The sequence below is a fragment of the Melanotaenia boesemani genome, chromosome 5 (assembly GCF_017639745.1).
Source record: "Melanotaenia boesemani isolate fMelBoe1 chromosome 5, fMelBoe1.pri, whole genome shotgun sequence".
In the NCBI taxonomy this organism is placed as follows: domain Eukaryota; kingdom Metazoa; phylum Chordata; class Actinopteri; order Atheriniformes; family Melanotaeniidae; genus Melanotaenia; species Melanotaenia boesemani.
In genome coordinates, this window is record NC_055686.1 from 11,317,675 (window position 1) to 11,333,742 (window position 16,068).

Below are 16,068 nucleotides of genomic sequence, written 5' to 3' on the forward strand. Positions count from 1 at the left end.
TCTGAAATTCTTCTCTTTGTCTCTGTTTTGTGGTCTCTTCATTTGCTCCAGTTAAACTGTACCACCTCGCTACACATCAAGCAGATCTTATTAATTTCCCATATTTAGTCCATTTCTTTACTATCAACAAATGCATACAAATCCTGGCATCAGCATTACTAGTTAATGTCAACCATACATTTCATGGGTGATGCAAGATTTGTATTTATGCAAAGAGTTGCTCTGCACTCTTAAGTGCATGTGTGAGTTGTTATTTTAATCACACCTGTGACTGTAGCTTCACTCCTTGAAATAATGATTGACTTCATTATTTTTTTTTAAGGAAAATTAGTTAACAGCCCACAATGGCAGGTAGCAAATAAGAAATAAACACAGATCTGTATGTTGAAATAGAACCATATAAGATCATATAAATGAAACATTTAAAAGCATGTGGGGCAGCACTGGTGTGCAATGCTGCAATATTTGGTGTTGATACAACAGCAAGTAAATAAAGGCTTGTGTTGTCGGTACTGTTGTGGAATTTTAGTTATCAAAGATCACACACTAAGTGAGAATCAAACAAAGTATTTTATTAAGAGCTGATCAGCAATGAGAATCACACAGTCAAAGGTTTGGCTGCGTGAGTCTGGTCAGGTACATGTGTGCTTTGGTTAATATAGAGCCAGAACATGAGCTGATAACATCGAGGTCGAAGGTCATTGTAGTAAATTCTTCTACATAGCAGATAACATTGTAGGGAAATGTAAGGAGTGAAAGGGGGAAGGGGAAGGGAGAAGCTCACTAAATTCTTATCTAATGTTAAGGAGTAAAAGGGGGAAGGGAGAAGCTCACTACATTCTTATCTAAGTACACAGACATACAAAGTTTAGGCTACAAACTATAAGGGTATATGTATAATTTTTCCATTACAGTACCAACCCCGATGCTTTTTAATAGGGCTGTGAAAATTAAGGGGTAATGCAAAAAGATTCATCTGTGGCATTAATGTGTTAAATTTTTCAACATATTTATGCATAAACAACAGTTATTCCTCCTGCCATATTAACAATCTGAATTTGGCATCATCCTGGCGAGAGCCATGAATATTGGGAATGTTGGTGCATTGTCTCAGCGGTGAAGCAGATCCACCAAAAACAATTTATTCCTCTTGTTCATTAAGATTCTGACAGTTTTCCAACCTTGCATTGAGAGGGTGCAGTAGGATGGCCCATTTGATATATCACAAAATTAACCATTTGGTCATTGGGTCTGACATTCATGTCCACATTCATTACAAGTGTGTTGGGTTTGTTCTGCTGGCTGGTGCATAATTGTTTGCTGATTTACCTGCATGACACTGCAACATCAAAACACAAAAATGGGAATGGAGGTGACTGCTCCATGCATGTGACAGAGAAGCATTTTAGACAGAAGAATACAGCTGCTTCTTCGATGAAACAGACATACTGTATAGAGGAGCGAAACTAAAACTAGATTATCGATGTTATTAGATGAGTGTTGATCGATGTTCAATACCAACGTTGGTATCGGTGTTATTGATAATTGGATTCTTCCGCCAACAACTACAGGGACGTGGGTGCTGAAGAACATTCAGCAGAGTTTACCCATTTTATTTGCCTTAGCAGCTACATGTTGATGCTGAACAAATCATGGAATTGTGATGGTTTTTAATTTGGTGATACCTTAATGTATGATATCAGAATGACACTCTTGTCTTTTACTAACCCATGCTATCCTCTACTTCTTTTGGTATTAGCTCAGTGGTGGTTTAGTGTGCTGAGCCAATACTACATAGTAATGTTGAAACACGACAGAGCTTTGCTTGGTTTGAGTGTTTGCTTGGTGTTCAATGTAAAAAAGTTGTCCCAAATAACGGCCTGTTTAAAAATTCCAAAGCTTGCCAAACCTTAACTTCTCCTGTTGATATTTCACCCAACAGGTGAGGTAACATTGCCGGATCTGACCAGAGGGAACAGCAAAGAAGGAGAATAGTGAACAAGACGTAAAAAGGATAGCAGAAAAAGAAAGGACAGACAAAGACATAACAGAAGGCAAAGACCCTTCAATCCAACCTAACATCAGACAACCAACTGCTACACCTGTACAGAAACACAATAGAGACTTTCATATGGCTTTAAAAGGAAAACAAAGCAGACAATCATCAGGAGCTCCAATAAAAATGCCATGTATCAATATAACAACCAAAGTACCCGAAACACACACAGACAGACACAAATAAATTAACAAAAGTAGCTCTTAGTGTATAAACCCACTGGACAACTCAGTGAGGATGAGGAATAAGGAGTGATCAGAGACGAGTGTGGTCGTGCAAATGTGATCACGCCTCTATGGACGCTAAAGGCAGACTACATTTACTCAGAGACCTGGATGATTGTCAGCAGTCCCAGAGCATGAACGCCCAGTTGTGGTTCTGAAGCTCTAATGGACACAGAATGGGTGTTTCACATGGAAAGTTTAACTTTAAAGTTCTGCAAAATGGGTTATTTTTTATTTACTAACAATGTGAACTGGGTGTCCCCTCCCTACCACTTTACTCCGATGGAAGCATTGTGCTTCCTTAAGATCCTAGGAGCTATCCTATGGACTACTTTTGTGATCCTCTTGGATGAGCTGGCAAATGTGGCTGTGGAGACGGAAGTCTGGGCCACCATGAACCAACCAGATAAGCGGCAAGAAAATGAATGGGTGGATGTGAACTGAATTACCACCATAGTTTGTCACGTTTCAAACACTACAAGCTGTTCGAGCACACAGCTGATTCAGAGACTTCCTTCTCCAAAGACAGACTATACCAAACAGCTTCCATTGGAGACGTCCTGATAAGTATACATATTTTTTAAATAAAGGTGAGGCTGTCAGCAAGTAGTATGAGACAGTGTGTGTGTGTGTATGTGTGTGTGTGTGTGTGTGTGTGTGTGTGTGTGTTTGTATATCTAGCTATTCAACCTCAGTTGGGTAAATATAACAAGTCACTAAAGCGTGATATTATATAACTGCGGGTACATAACTGCTTACAAGAGTTTTAAAAACACGATAATGTACCTTTTGTGATTTTTCTTAAAAACAAAAAAGACAAAAGTTTTTCGATAGAATGGAGAGATTCATCTTGATCAAGGATAATAAAAGGATTACCCTTAAAGCCAAAGACATGACAACAGAGAAGATTTCTGTTATATTCCAGATATGTATGCTTTCTACTTAATCTGCTGCAGTAATTAAGTAAAATATAGTATTTTAAATTATATGGAATATTTGACTAGCTTCTGTACTGCTGTCAGACTTGTTAAAGACTGTTGGTGTGTATTTTTATTTGTTTATTTTTAAAGAAAATGTTATGTGTACCTGTCACTGGTACAAAAACAGTCTATTTGACTGATGACACTAATGTGGCTATTTCTCTGAGATCTGATGGGGACTTTAATTGTTTTAACCTCATCAGGAGGGGCCACTTTAAGGAGACAATGCTCTAGTGGAAAGGACCGCTGTGGCGCCTCCTTCAGATCTTCCACACTATTTTCAATATCATCGTCCCCTCAGCTGGAAACCAGCAAGATGGTTTTGGTCTGGTTCTCAGAGTTGGAGGCTAATGTTGGAGTAATTGTCACCAAAGTGAAAGATGCCCAAGATAAGTCAGTTATTTTGACTGATAACCTGGGCCATGAAATAGACCTCAGTGTAGGAACTAGGGGTATACTTGATCACATATTGTAAGAATTTCTGTGGAATTAATTTTATTTGTTTATGTTTTGCCCTAACAGGATTACTATTTTATGTTAATATTTAGAAAGTAACATTTGAGAAACTGTTAATCCTTGCACTGTCTTTGAGTCTGTATACTTTACAGTCAAATACAGTCATGCATCTACAGTGCTAAAATAAATAAAGGGAACTCATCATCATTAGCATGTAACTCAGAGTTAGTCCCACTTCTGGGAAATCAATCTGTCCAGTTAGGAAGTAAAACTGAATCCATTTCAGCTGCTGTTGTAAAAATGGAACAGACAACAGGTAAAAATGAGAGGCAATTAGCAACACACTGTCACGGTTCTGCAACATGTCCTTCTCTACCTGAGCTTTAGGTGGGGCTGTGCAGGTTTCAGTCAGCCTGGGGCGGAGTCCGGTCTGCTCTTTCCTCCGCAGCTGCTTTCCATCAACCCTCATCAAGCCTCCCTTTATGAGGACTGCAGGAGCAACCAGACCTCGCCAGATTATCTCACTGTTCTTGTGGTAAATCAGGCCTCTACCAGTAATAATACTGTTCCTGTCTAGTATTCTTACCGTTGCTTTCTCACCTCTTCTCCAGCCTTGATACACTCCAGCATTCCAGTCATCCGACCTCCAGTCCTCCTCCTCCGATCGTCAGCTGCAAACCTTGCCACCTGCCTGCTCGCCCTTCCACCCTTCAGCTCAGGATCCAGCCGTGACAGCCTACCTCCTCCTTCATTCCAGTTTACATTTGGATACAGTAAGCCGCTCACCAGCTTGGCATCACAGGATTCTGTTGTTTAGAACTCCACTCACCATTTTCCTCTCCTCCCAGAGAACCTGAACCCCGGACACTCTCCAGCTCGGACCATCCAGATCCCTTGTGTGAAATAAACCTGTTCTGCCATTTACGATTATCTCGTCTGCTAATTGGGTCCTGCTTCCCTCCTTCCGACGGCTGAATCCAGCCGTGACAGTATAATCTGGCCAACAAGATGGACTCAGCAGATGCCTGGAAATCGGCTTTGTCCAAACAGGGACAAATGCTTGGTGAGCACGAGAAGGCTTTACGTTCCCTGGACGAGCAACAGGCCACCACAAATCTCCGCTTGGGTCAGGTTTTTGGATTATTGGAGGATATCCACAAGCGACTCTCTGCTCCACCTCAGGAAACATCTCCTCCGGCTGATCCTCCAGTTCCTCATCCTGTCACTAGTGAGCCAGTGTTTCGGGACGCCTCATTCCCCACTCCAGATCATTTTTCAGGTGATCCCGCGAAGTGTGGTGGTTTTCTGCTTCAGTGCAACTTGGCCATTTCTCGTTCTCCGCGCTCCTTCTCCTCGGACGCCTCGAGGATCTCCTACATAATCGGTCTACTCCGAGACAGGGCGTTAGAATGGGCCCTGGCTTATTTCCGTTTTAATTCCCTGGATACTCTTCCATTTGCCACCTTTCTGGATGGCTTTAAGAAGGCTTTTGACCATCCTCAATATGAGGAGAGTGCGATACAGCGGCTTCTAAACCTCAGACAGGGGAATCAGTCAGCGGCGGACTTTATGATCGAGTTCCGCATTCTAGCAGCTGAGACGGGTTGGTCTTCTACGGTTCTTCACGGCGTTCTACAGAACGCGCTCAACAGTCAAATGAAGGATCTGCTGGCGTCCAGAGAAATACCATCTTCGTTTGAGGAGTTTGTCACCCTGGTGATCCGCTTAGACAACCGTATGGCGGAGCGGAGAAGGGAGCGGAACGTCCGCACCAACAGCTCAACCACCCGGCGTTCACTCGGTGAATTAACTCCTTTTTCTCCCAGACCTAGTTCAACAGTTCAGTCACCCACAATAGAGGAACCACCGGAGCCTATGCAGATCGGACGGGCCCGCCTCAGTCCCGAGGAGCTACTCCGACGCATAAGGGCAAATGAATGTGTGTATTGCAGCTCCAAGGACCATTTCATCGCTGCATGCCCAGTACGGCCAAAAGACAGAGCCCACCAGTAAGGGCGGGAGTACTGGTGGGCGGGACGCAAGAACTCATTCCTCCACGTCTCACCCTTCCTGTTGTGATCCAGGCGGGCAACACCACTCACGAACTCGCGGCCCTAGTCGACTCTGGGGCTGAACAAAATCTCCTGGACCCGGGTGTCGCCTCCCGACTCGCTCTTCCTCTGGAGTCTCTGCCGTCGCCCATTACAGTCACAGCTCTGGACGGGGGACTTTTAACAAAGATCACGCATAAGACCAAACCTATTTCCCTGATAGTGTCTGGAAACCACAGGGAGCTCCTTGAGTTTTTCCTTTTCCCTATTTCCAGTGCTCCCCTGATCCTTGGATTTCCCTGGTTGGCCCAGCATAACCCCCACATCCTGTGGTCCGAACGTAGAGTCGAGAATTGGAGTCCCTTTTGTCATTTAAACTGCCTTAAATCCGCCCTTCAGCCTCATTGTGTGCCTCCCTCGGACCCCGTCCCTGAGGTGGATCTGTCCTCAGTTCCCCCCGAATACCACGATCTCAGCTCCGTCTTCAGTAAAACCAAGGCCCTTTCCCTTCCTCCTCACCGCCCTTATGACTGTGCAATAGATCTTCTTCCTGGGGCGCCCCTGCCTACCAGTAAATTGTTTAACATGTCCCGTCCCGAGCGTGCCGCCATGGAGCACTACATCCTGGAGTCCCAAGCGGCAGGACTTATTCGGTCTTCATCGTCACCGGTGGGTGCGGGTTTCTTTTTTATAGAAAAGAAGGATAAGGGTCTCAGACCGTGTATCGACTATCGGGGTCTAAATAAGATCACGATTAAGAACAAGTATCCGCTGCCGCTCCTCACCTCTGCCTTCGAGCCCATTCAGGGGGCGACCATCTTCACCAAGCTAGACCTGCGCAACGCTTATCATCTAGTACGGATTCGTGAGGGCGACGAATGGAAGACGGCATTTAACACACCACTAGGACATTTTGAATACCTGGTCATGCCATTCGGTCTCACGAATGCTCCGGCGGTGTTCCAGGCCCTCATCAATGATGTGCTGAGAGATTATCTGAACCAGTTCGTTTTTGTGTATTTAGATGACATCCTGATCTACTCCAAAACACCAGAGGACCACAGTCTGCACGTTCGGATGGTTTTACAGAGACTGCTTGAGAACCGGTTGTATGTTAAGACAGAGAAGTGTGAGTTCCCCGCTGCTTCGGTAACCTTTCTTGGTCATGTTTTCCAGGGCGGGCAGGTGAAGACGGATCCAGCCAAGATTAAGGCAGTGGAGGAATGGCCGGTCCCCACCAACCGCAAGCAGCTCCAGAGATTCTTAGGATTTGCCAATTTCTACCGCAGATTTATTCGCAACTACAGCACAGTTGCTTCACCCCTGACAAGACTAACTTCTGTGAAAATTCCCTTTAGCTGGAACCCTGCTGCTGACCAAGCCTTTCAGTGCCTAAAGGAGAAATTCACCACGGCTCCTGTCCTCATTCAGCCAGACCCTGATCGGCAATTCGTTCTGGAGGTGGATGCCTCCGACTCCGGGGTGGGGGCAGTGCTATCTCAGAGATCAGAGGGTGAAGGTAAGCTGCATCCATGCGCCTTTTTCTCCCGACGTTTGTCAGCTGCCGAGCAGAACTACGACATGGGTAATCGGGAACTACTGGCTATAAAACTAGCGCTGGAGGAATGGAGACACTGGCTAGAGGGAGCCAATCACCCATTCATTGTGTGGACCGACCATAAAAACCTCACCTATCTCCAGCACGCTAAGAGATTAAACTCACGTCAGGCTCGTTGGTCCTTGTTTTTTGAACGGTTTAACTTCTCTGTCACCTACCGCCCAGGTTCCCGCAACACCAAGCCTGATGCCTTGTCTCGTCTCTACACGTATGATGAGGACCCACAGACTCCTAATCGGATCCTCCCTTCAGCCTGTCACGTGGGCGGGGTTTCCTGGCAGATCGAGGAGCAGATCACTCAGGGGTTGGTCGCTGACCCCGATCCTGGCAACGGACCCCCGGACCGCCGATACGTGCCTGCTGCAGCCCGTTCGGCAGTCCTCCATTGGGCCCACACAGCACGCTTTTCCTGTCATCCAGGGGTTCATCGGACCTGCGCCCTGCTGCAGCGCCACTTTTGGTGGTCCTCTCTGAGGTCGGACGTCAGGGAGTACGTGTCAGCCTGCGCCACCTGTGCTCGGCATAAGAGTGGCAACCGACCACCGTCAGGTCTCCTACAGCCTCTGGAAGTGCCTGGCCGGCCGTGGTCCCACATAGCCCTGGACTTTGTTACGGGTCTGCCTCCATCGCATGGTAATACTGTTATTCTCACTGTAGTGGATCGCTTTTCTAAAGCAGCTCATTTTATTCCCCTCATTAAGCTCCCATCATCTACGGAGACTGCAGACCTCTTGGTTGACCACGTCTTTCGCCTGCATGGTATACCCTCGGACATAGTGTCGGATCGGGGACCACAGTTCATCTCGCAGGTGTGGAAGTCTTTCTGTTCCGCCTTGGGCGCCAAGGTCTCCTTGTCCTCCGGTTATCATCCCCAGTCCAACGGTCAGGCGGAGCGGCTTAATCAGGAACTGGAAGCCGCCCTCCGTTGCGTGGCCTCCGACAGTCCCTCGGCTTGGAGTCAGCATCTGGCATGGATTGAGTACGCACACAACTCCCATACCTCCTCTGCTACCGGCTGTTCACCGTTCGAGGCCTACCTAGGTTATCAGCCTCCCCTGTTTCCCGAGGAGGAGAGGGAGCTCGCGGTTCCCTCGGTTCAGCACCATCTCCAACGGGTCCGGCGTGTTTGGGTTCGGACTCGCATGGCTCTGCTGCGCACAGCTGACCGCAACCGCCGTCTGGCTGATCGACGCCGCGTCCCTGCTCTGCGGTACGCTCCTGGACAGCGGGTTTGGTTGGCAGCCAAGGATATTCCCCTGAGAGCCACCTCCAGGAAGCTGGCCCCCAAGTTTTTCGGGCCCTATGAGGTGGAGGCGGTTGTTGGTCCTTCTTCGGTCCGCCTCCGGCTCCCTGCTTCCCTTCGTGTCCATTCCACGTTTCATGTGTCCCTGCTCAAGCCTGTGTCGTCTAGTCCCTTGTGCCCTCCGGCCGGTCCCCCTCCGCCCGCCCGGGTGGTGGATGGGCATCCGGTGTTTTCTGTGCGCCGCCTCCTGGATGTCCGGCGCCGCGGGCGCTGTCTGCAGTACCTGGTCGATTGGGAGGGGTATGGTCCCGAGGAGCGCTCCTGGGTGCCCCGTCGGTTCATCATGGACCCTGCTCTCATCACTGCCTTTCGCCGGTCCCGGGGGGGGGGCTCTTCCGGGGCGCCGGGGGGCTCCCGTTGAGGGGGGGGGTACTGTCACGGTTCTGCAACATGTCCTTCTCTACCTGAGCTTTAGGTGGGGCTGTGCAGGTTTCAGTCAGCCTGGGGCGGAGTCCGGTCTGCTCTTTCCTCCGCAGCTGCTTTCCATCAACCCTCATCAAGCCTCCCTTTATGAGGACTGCAGGAGCAACCAGACCTCGCCAGATTATCTCACTGTTCTTGTGGTAAATCAGGCCTCTACCAGTAATAATACTGTTCCTGTCTAGTATTCTTACCGTTGCTTTCTCACCTCTTCTCCAGCCTTGATACACTCCAGCATTCCAGTCATCCGACCTCCAGTCCTCCTCCTCCGATCGTCAGCTGCAAACCTTGCCACCTGCCTGCTCGCCCTTCCACCCTTCAGCTCAGGATCCAGCCGTGACAGCCTACCTCCTCCTTCATTCCAGTTTACATTTGGATACAGTAAGCCGCTCACCAGCTTGGCATCACAGGATTCTGTTGTTTAGAACTCCACTCACCATTTTCCTCTCCTCCCAGAGAACCTGAACCCCGGACACTCTCCAGCTCGGACCATCCAGATCCCTTGTGTGAAATAAACCTGTTCTGCCATTTACGATTATCTCGTCTGCTAATTGGGTCCTGCTTCCCTCCTTCCGACGGCTGAATCCAGCCGTGACACACAATGGCCAATGGACAATGGAATGGGCCTGCAGGTGGTTGCCACAGACCATTCCCCTGTCTTCATCCTTTCCTGCTCATTTTTGCTCACATTTGCTTTTTGCCACTGCTAGAGGTAACATGAGGCATTGGTGTCTGCAACCCACAGAAGTTACTCAGTTAGTGCAGCTAATGCAGGAGGGTACATCATTGTGTGCTGTGGCAAGAAGGTTGGCTGTGTCTCCCAGCACTGTCATGAGCATGAAGGGAAACCGGGAGACAGACCAGCCAGCCCAGCAGCATTTGCTCCTTTGAAGGAGCACTGCTAGAGCCCTGCAAAATTACCTCCAGCAGGCCACTAATGTGCATGTTTCTGCTTAAACTGTTGGAAACAGACTCAGTGAGGAAGCTATGGCAGTTCGCTGTCCACAAGTGGGGCCTGTGCTCACAGCCCAACGCTGTGCAGCCTGATTGGCATTTACCAGAGAACACCGGGATTGGCAGATCGACTATCGGCACCTTGTTCTCTTCACGGATGAGAGCAGGTTCCTCAGGAAAACATCAGGAACCTAGATGTTGTAGGGAGTGCACACAGGCAGGTGGAGGCCACACACACTACTGACTCTCATTCTGAATTGTCTGGAGGAATTTCCACAGGGTCAGCCTGAGATCTGATCGTTCCCCTTTTGCTTACATTCTCAATCCAGACCTCCATGGGTTCATAGTTCTAATTTTCTCTGTTCTATATGAGTTCTCAAATATCCAAATATTTGCTTAAAATGACTTCCATGATCAACCTGGAAGCACAGTTTGAGATAAGCGTTTGCAGTGCCAGAAGGTATGATGGAGTTGATTTAAAGCCGGAAAGGCGGAGGCTCAGGTATCTGTTTTTGTCTATTTATCTAATTATTTGTATTTTATTCTTTCATGGGACATGATTTATGTGGTTTATTCCCTGGTTCAGCAATATTAACTGGTAAAGGGTTTAATGCTTTGCTAATGGTCTCACATACATTTCTGAATATTTTCCTAATTGGATAGTGGGAATGAGAGAAGGTAATCAGTTTGTTGTAATTCTTAAAATATGTTGTCTGATGAGGAAAAAGATCACCATCTGGATTTAACTAAGCTTGTTGGTAAGATCACCACCTCCCCCTCCTCTTGCCTTCCCCCCAATGACAGAATTTTGTGCTTCATTTATGAATATACAACGATGAAGACTCAAGATATGTTTCTTTTTATTGCATTAGAGAAAAACTTTTTAGTCATTGTGTGCCATTGTTTACATGCACAGTAGTAGTACAACAAACAAGTGATGTAAGTCATGAGGATATGTATTTAAGCCTGTAGGTCTTGGATTTATTCATCGCTGTTAGTCTATCTGTCTGTTTAACTGTACAACTTAAAAAGTTGAGAACAAATTTTGATGAAATCTCAGAAATGTAATAACGAACAGGTGATTAGGTTTTGGAAGTGATCCGGATCACTGCCTGGAATTTTCTTTAAAGGATTCTTTACTCAGGAGCACCCCAGGGGATGGTGCTGCCCCCCCCCCCCCTCTTCACACTCTACACCTCAGACTTCTGTTACAACTCAGAGCTGTGTCACATCCAGAAGTTTGCAGATGACACAGCCATCGTGGGGTGTATCAGGGATGATGGAGAGGATGAGTACAGGAATCTGGTCAGTGACTTTGTCACCTGGAGTCAGATGAACCATCTCCAGCTTAACACCTCAAAGACTAAGGAGCTGGTTATTGACTTCAGGAAGTCCAGCCCACAACCACGTCCAGTGACCATCAGGGACGATAAGGTAGAGATTGTAGACAACTACAGGTACCTCGGGTTGTGGCTGGATAACAAGCTGGACTGGACATGCTGTACAAATCACCTGTACAAGAAGGGCCAAAGCCGTCTGTACTTCCTGCGAAGACTGAGCTCTTTTAACATCTGCAGGAAACTCCTGTGGATGTTCTATCAGTCTGTGGTAGCTAGTACGCTTTTTTATGCTGTTGTCTGCTGGGAGGGTAACATGAAAAAAAGGTGTGCTAATAGGCTGGAAAAACTCATCAGGCGGGCGGGCTCTGTGGTTGGCATGAAGCTGGACTCCCTGGTGACAGTGGCAGAGAGGAGAACACTAAAAAAAAACTACTGGCTATTGTGAATGATGCCAGTCACCCTCTGCACACTGTCATCAGTGCACAGAGAAGCCTGACCAGTAACAGGCTGCTCCTCCCCAAGAGTAGGACCAACCGGCTCAGAGACTCCTTTGTCCCCCGAGCCATCAAACTGTACAACTCTGCATTAGGCAGGAGGGGGAGATGGAAGGGGGAGAGGGAGGTGTGCAGTCCACCTGATACAACACATGCACAATACCCCATATAAACAGTTGCAATAACTTATACGTGCAATAGTGAACTGGGAATCTGTACCACCTCTACTGTGTGCAATGCTTGTTTATATTGTTTTATTTAACTTATCTTATTGTTATTATTGTTATATTTATTGCATTCTATTTGCCTCTATTTTGCTTTGTACCTGTATATTTTTTGTCTTGTGCTTGTTCTGCTTTACTGTTGGTGTTGTATTGCTACTGGAACCCAAATTTCCCTGAGGGCTCTCTGAAGGGATTAATAAAGTATTTCTATTCTATTCTATTCTACTTTAGGGAGATATTAGATTGTCTAACTCAAAACGAATGCCCATAATCGTTGGTTAACAAAACTTAATATGGCTTGGTATAGGTCTGCACTCTTTTGAGCTCTTCTAGTTAGTCATGGTTCCTTGGAAGAAAAGCAACTGTCACTGAGTTTATTCAGCTGGACTGTGGAGCGATCCTGAAGGTTGATGTGGTCTGCTAAGTCATGATTTAAATGATCTGTGAAAATCGACTTTTTGTTAATTTAACCCTGAAATAAACAAAATGGTTAATTATCCCCTCAAAACTGCTGAGAATGACTGAACATGGATGATAACTTAATGAGGTACTGCACATCCACTCTGACCTTTGAGTTAAGCAGCGCTGTAATACAGAGAATGGTGCAGGCATGGAATGCCCATCGCATCCCAGGTAAGTAAAATGTTAACAGCAGCTAGCTTAGGCAGCATAGGATTCACAAGTATTCACAAGTATAAAAATATTTTGGAATATATATTTATCATATCAAATCAAACTTTATTTATGTTGTGCTTTTCATGTCAAAGGCAACACAAAATGCTTTACATTATGTATACATATATGTAAGGAATAATGCCCAACGAGGTGTCCATTATCATAAATGAATGGATGATGTGGAGGCGTGAACAAACATATGTATGTATATATATATGTATGTATATACGTACGTACGTATGTACGTACGTACGTACGTACGTATGTAAGTATGTATCAATTCATGCATATTTAATTAAAACAAGCCTTCACACATCAAAACAGATACCATTGCAATAAAAAAAACACACTAAAAATCTTTTTAATCACACAAATGCAAACACACACACACACTTCCTAATTTGTGTCTCTAAACTGACTGTTGGTATAAAATACTAAAAGTAATAAACATCTGGTACACACACACACACACACACACACATACACATACAATATATATATGTATATATATATATGTATATATATATACATATATATATACACATACATTTATAAAGCTCTGCTTGCAACAAAAGCCATTAACCTTACTGGCTGTTTTCCTTACAGCACTTTAATTTTCCTGCTCTGTGTAGGAACATCAGAGGCAGCACCAGACTGCTGGGCAGATAAAACCAGAAGATGGATGTCATCATTATACAATTATGATGTTCTTCAGAAGCAAAACTACCAGTCCAAATTAAACCAGAAGCAAATCTCAACACCAGCGTTCCCAGTATGATTACAATGGTGTAGAATGCCCTCTGCTTTGATCGGTCAGTCCTCTTCCTGTCCCCACCCTGCTCCCCTGGACCTGGACGAATCAAAGCACAGAGAACAGACAGACTGCAGAAGGAGATCACTGCTACAGTTAATGTTATGAGCCAGAAACCAATGACTGCATTAGCTTGATCATGCAGCACCATTCCCATCCAAACAGAACAAAGCAGCCAGACACAGCCAATGATGGTATTTCTGATTCTGATCCCCCTTTCCTGTCTCAGGCTCAGGTAGGTGATGGGATGCATGACAGCGAGGTAGCGCTCCACACAGGTCAGGACATGAAAACATGCTTGTCCACAGTAGTTTAAATTAAAAGGAAAGTATGAAACTCTTATAATGTTAAAATCTTCTTTGTATATACCACAGCAACAGATTAAACACCCAGACACACCAAAAAGCTCCATGATGACCATGTGGTAGGTGAAGCAGTCGGAGTGACTCATTGATGCTGATGAGGAGGTGGAGCGCCTTTTCTGCCATTCTTGGACACCGTGGTGGAGGATGAAGATGCAGAGAGGGAAGAGGACAGCACTGTTCATTACGAAGACCGTGGTGTAGATAAGAGAACTTGGTTTGGTGGTGTAGCAATACATGAATGCAGGAACAGAGGAGTTGATGGAAGAAATATGGCCACTAAGAAAGAAGTCATTGGGGGATGAGGAGATTTCAAACATAACTAGGAGAGAAAAAAAAACAAAAAAACATAAAAATAAAAATTCATTCTTAGTTTCAAGATCAGTTCCTCAAAACATTCAGGTTTGTGTAAACATTATATCAAGTATACATCAATCTAATTTTGTTTATATTTGTATCCTAACGCAGGCTCTCCCTTGCTACTGTAAGTTAAGATAAAGGGCATTTCAAACTTATTATCATTTAAATTTTCTGCCTGAATACAAACACACATTATATGACCACTTTTAATCTTTTCTTTTTTTATGTTTATCTACTTTGTTCTATAATTAGTTTCATTTGATGTATGTCTTGACATTTTGTGATGTTCTTTTTTAAAGTTTAAAATCTATTCAGGAAGTGTGCACACAGAAAATAGAAATAAAAATTAAACCTGTCAGTCCCTTGAATGGCTGGTAATAAGTATCTTAAATGCACTTTTAAATATTTCTTATTTCCTAATCATTATATTACTCACCTTTCTTATTAAGTAACATTTTTTTCTCATAATTTCTTATAATTTCAATTGTATCTAGACTTCTAACCTCTAACATTAAACATTAATCATGACACAAAGATGCATTAGGCTTTTGTAATTTAAATTGCACCAGTGAAAAGAACTGGGCACAAATTAAATTATGGAATATATTTTTTTTTAAATAGGCCGACTTCAGGAAAAAATATATAATATTTGAGTTAGATAAAAGGTTATTTGGTTACTTCCTAATTGTCCTCTAATTCTTAAAAAAAAAACAAAAAACATAGAGGCCTTATATATTTTATAAACAAATATTTATATATATTTAAAAAAAAAAACTGTTGACAGTGAAGCTCGAATTAGTAAAGCAGAGGAAGGTAAGAAAAAGCACAGCCAACGTTTACCAGCCTGGTAACCTGACTGGCCATCTCTAAAATTAATGTTCATTAACTTTTATAAACGTCTGACACAACATGTTATCTTTGATAATAACTGTTTGTTTTGGTAGCTCCGTCAGAGATGATAAGACAGAAAGGCGAGAGATCCAGTCAGGGGACAGCCAGAATGATGTGGGAGGGCCCGCTGCTCCGAAATGGAGGGACAGAGTCAAGCTGCCAATAAGAAAGAGAGAGAGAGAGAGAGAGAGAGAGAGAGAGAGAGAGAGAGAGAGAGTCATAGTGGAGGGACGGGCAGAATTCTGAGCAGAATGGTTTAGAGACCAATCAGACAATTAATTTCAGCGATCCTGTTTTATGGCCAACTAAATCGACTGACTGATAGAGTGAACCGCAGAGGAGAGAAAGAACAGCAAACTATGGATCATGTGCATTCACTTGAAATTTATGAGAAGAAAAATTAAAAATTTCTTGGTAAACTATGAAAGTTTTGCTCTCTAATAATTTAATTTAGTGTGTGCATGTGTGTCAATTCACCACTAATCCACTTATCCAGGTTTTGGGGTTATGGAGGCGGCAGATTTTCCTTTTCCCCGGCCACTTTTTTCTTCCAATTCATTTGGACTGTTCTTCCTGCTCGACTGATTTCTCCCAGTTTGTGCAGGGTAATCTCTCCAGCACATCCCGGATCATCCCCAGACCCTCCTCCCAATTGGACATGCCCATAACACCATAACGTTGTGCACTGGTAATTAAATGAATATACAATAAGTCATATATAAATGGTGGTGTGGTGGTTAGTACCGTGGCCTCACAGCAAGAAGGTCACTGGTTCCAACCTCATCTGGGGGAGGTTCAAACTCCCGGTGTATGCGTGGGTACTCTCCAGGTACTCAGGCTTCCTGCCAC

At 44.8% G+C, this 16,068-nt stretch overlaps 2 long non-coding RNA genes across 2 annotated transcripts; both read left to right on the top strand.

The window, feature by feature from the left end:
- The first annotated feature begins 4,066 nt into the window (after nt 1-4,066).
- On the top strand, nt 4,067-4,638 carry LOC121639829. Its single transcript, XR_006010248.1, has 2 exons — nt 4,067-4,489; nt 4,565-4,638. It is a non-coding gene; the product is annotated as an uncharacterized LOC121639829 (long non-coding RNA).
- Nucleotides 4,639-9,064: 4,426 nt separating this feature from the next.
- On the top strand, nt 9,065-9,638 carry LOC121639830. Its single transcript, XR_006010249.1, has 2 exons — nt 9,065-9,489; nt 9,565-9,638. It is a non-coding gene; the product is annotated as an uncharacterized LOC121639830 (long non-coding RNA).
- Nucleotides 9,639-16,068: the final 6,430 nt, after the last annotated feature.